Here is a 4,026-nt window from a genome sequence, read left to right as displayed (position 1 = left end):
CATGGCACAGCTGATGTACTGAGTATACTGAGTGCGTAAGAAATATAATATATATTAGGAAATGGCTACATTGTCTTAGCAACAGATGGTGTTTACCACATAATACATATGTCCTTCTTTTGCAATGATATGGAAAATAACCCTTAAAGAAGTAGTTCACCACAAAAACGACTTATTTTCTCGCCATTACACACCCCATGACGCCTTAAATTCATGGAGATGTTTTTGTTTTTGTTTTTGTCGCATTCCTAAGCCAATAATTGAATGACCGGCGGAAAGATGCTAATGTCTCCGGTAGGAGACTCAAAGAGTCTCCATTGAGTCTCCTACCGGAGAGTCCGCCTGTTATCAAATTATTGGCTTAGGAATGCGACAAAAACTAAAACATCTCCATGAATTCAAGGCTTCATGGGGTGTGTAATTGTTAGAAAATAAGTCATTTTTTGGGTGAACTACTCCTTTAAGGAAGTAGTTCAACAAGCACAATGAACATTTAGACAAACATCCAGCAGTATATTGCAGACACTAGTCTGCAACAGACTAATCTAGTCAAGGCCTTGGTCTTGGCAAAAGCAAAAGTACATGGAGTAAAAAGGAATTAATTAGGTAAGCGAAGTAAATACACCACCAGAAAGAAGTAGCAGGTGATGTAACCAGTGATGGAAAGTAACTAATTACAAGTACTGCACTCAAGTATTTCCAATTTTCAATACTTTTACTTCTACTCCACTACATCTCAGAGACAAATATTGTACTTTAACTCCACTACAATTATTTGAAAACTTAAGTTGCTAGTTACTTTGTAGGTTTTGATTTTTTTTTGCAAAACATACATTATACCCACTTCAGCCCTATAAACATTTCGGACATTTGAAAATAGCCGGTCTACAAGCTCACAATGCGTCGTGATACGACACATTGTGAGATTGTAGATCTGCTATTTTGCAACAGAGAGTTTGTTCGGTCACAGGGGTCTCTCAAGCTCTTTAGTAAACAGAATATAAATACATTTTCAGGTAGGTGACAACATTTAAGCCAATCAGGAGAGAGCACTGAAAATACATTTTCTGTTTAATAAAGAGCTGGAGAGACATGGGAGACTCCTTTTACTGAACAAACACTCTATAGCAATGAGTACTATCAGAATATAGAGCTATTTAACACTTATTTTAACAAAAGTAGATCACTTACCCTACCTTTAAGTAAAACATGCAAGTACTTTTTACACCATTGCATGTAACTCTACAAATGGGACCAATGGGCAGTAGTGCAAACCCAGCATGCACTTTATGCAAATGTTTTAGTACTTTGTATTTTGACCTGGGTAGCTGTGTACTGTGCCTGTTTGTAGGCTGTTGTTTTTATCACTGCACAAATGAAGTTCCAAAAGGAAAATAAAGTAAGTTGAAGTTGATGCACTCTGCTGTCAGGCAAACGTGCATGATAGCCTACTATTCAACAAGATACTTTCTTGAAGTTGATACATTTGGCAGCATACCCAAGTGTTGAATTGGAGCAATTTATAGGAAATCAAACCAAAGAAACTTCAATAGAAGAAGCTTATAAATAAACAGAATGACCAAACTATGGTTGCTACGATTTCTATCATAACTTATCCAATTTCTGCGGTAAGTAGTGGAGATGATTTAGTACTGGCCGGGTCTGGAACAGAAGAGCCTGAGGAGGCCATCATTTACCCCCCCCCCCCCCCATAGACACGCACAAGCACACAGATGGAAGCACTCTGACAAGTATAATGCTACACCCCCAGGTAAGTGTATGTGTATGTGCTGCCCCCATTTGGTTGATGATTACTTCACAGTTTGGTCCTCAGCTAGAGTGAAATGGCATTGCAGAGAGAGAGAAGTGTTTTGTTACAAGAGTGTGTCACCTAGTGGCCAAAAGCCAGAGAGGAAGCCCTCCATAAAGGCCCCTTTTCCACCAAAAGAACTTTGGTTCTAGAACTGGTTCCACTCTAGCTTCGTGGAACCTTGGTGCTTTCACCGGCTAGCGTATCCACCAGTTTTCATTCTTTCATTCATATCTGAATGGTTGGAGAGCCCGCCTGGGGAGCAGGTGTACCCAGTTGCCCCAGGTTCGATTTCAGGCCGGGCCAGCAATGTGTCGAATATGACTGGTTCCAGTTCCGAACCAACTTCTAGGGCTCTGAACCAATTCATTTTCGGTGGAAACACTCTGAACTGAGATCTGAATGACAGTGATATGGCTGCCACGGGGGCGGTGCCACCACAACATTGAGTTAAATGCATGTGAAATATTCCAGCTCATATCCCCACGTTTGGATGCAGAAAAGACAACCATGGTAGAAGACTGAAGATCATGGAGATGATCTACACTAGTATCTAGTCTGTGCATTCATAAGATCGGAGTGAACTGGAAATTGGGATCTGCACCTTGATAGTTGATACCCTGACAGATATGAAGCCATTCATGGCCAACCCCGGACATAACTTGTATGTCAAATCATTGATTTCGCTCTGCCTTACCTATCTTCTCTCTTCTCAAGGAAACTACAAATGATGGAGGGAGCGAGCACGAAAAAAGAACACCTGTAAACCTGTGATGTGACAAATACCACAATGTAGAAATATTCTGTTAGTAAAAGTTCTGCATTCAAACTTTCATGTGAGTATTAAGTACAAAGGTATTATCATCTAAATATACTTGCAGTAGTCTACCATGAATGGTCCACCCCCCTCGCACACCCAAATAAAAAGGGATTGTGAGCTTGTAGATCTGCCACTTTCACAAACTGAAGTATAAAATAGGGCTTAAGTAGTTATGCTTATAATCTAATAATCTAAATCTGCAAAGTTACTAAGGAACGAATCATTTCAAATGATTGTAGTGGCGTAAAAAGAGCAATATTTGCCTCTCTGTAGTGAGTATGAGTGTAAAATATGGAAAAGTGAAAAAACTCAAGTAAAGTAAGAGTACTTAAAGTAGATTTACTTAGTTACTTGGTTAGTTAGTTTACACCACTGGCAGAATCTGCAACCTTCTAAATAAAGTATTCAATCAATCAAAACCATTAAATTATACGCTGACTTCTGGAAACAGTCTGGAGGCACCATCGCGTTGTGACGTCATTGATTGTCACTCATGGCAACCACGGACACGAGGAAACATGTCTCGGAGGCATTGCTCTGTGGAAAGCGGCGCCATGTCTTCTCTAACGCGTTGGTTCTCAAAGTGGTGTCCGGGGACCCCCAGGGGTCCTTGGGGGGGGTTCCAGGGGGTCCCCAGAATACGGTCAAATACATATCAATTCGGGGGTCCTTGATATGAAAAAGTTTGAGAACCACTGCTCTAACACTCTGCAGGGAACATTGTCATCACAATATGATCTGAGCTGACTACCTTTTGTCCAATCTGGGAACCCGTCGTCAAAAAAAGGAAAAATCTGTTCTTGAGAGAGATTACCTTTTGGGTGCGTTCGGATATTGCACACCGGAGCGCACTCGCCTATTAGTTTGTATTGGCCAGTGCGCTCAGTGCTGTATTTCCGAACGCACCCACTGTCTAACCTCGCGTCACCAGACTTTCCACCTCGATCGGAGAAAACCTTTGTAACCGGAAAACTCGCCCCAAAACACGCTCGCCCCCATTTTTTTCTGCGGAGCAGCGGTTCTTGTATTCTTCTTGTATTTGTTTTACTGAGGATAAGGTTATAAATAAGTTTAGGGTTAGACATAGTTTAACTGAGGTTAAGTTTAGGAATAAGGTTAGGTTTAGCCGTTTATGTATAGTTTACTGAGGTTACGTTTAGGAATACCAGGTGAATACCGCCGGATTTGCCCCGGGGTGACTGTGTTTTGGGGCGAGCGTTTTACCATTCGATCTCAGCAGTTGCCTGACAACCAACCAACCAGTGACAGCGTGACCATCATTCCTCCAGGCAATGGGGTCTAAATTCTACATTTTATACAATTTCAGTTAGTCGTTCTGCGATTGGTCATCCTCCAGATGGACGACCTTCTCCTCCAATCAACGGTCCCGGTTTAA

Source organism: Gymnoscopelus braueri (genome assembly GCF_963280865.1).
Source record: "Gymnoscopelus braueri genome assembly, chromosome: 7".
Taxonomy (NCBI): Eukaryota; Metazoa; Chordata; class Actinopteri; order Myctophiformes; family Myctophidae; genus Gymnoscopelus; species Gymnoscopelus braueri.
Note: the sequence above shows the minus strand (reverse complement) of the source record.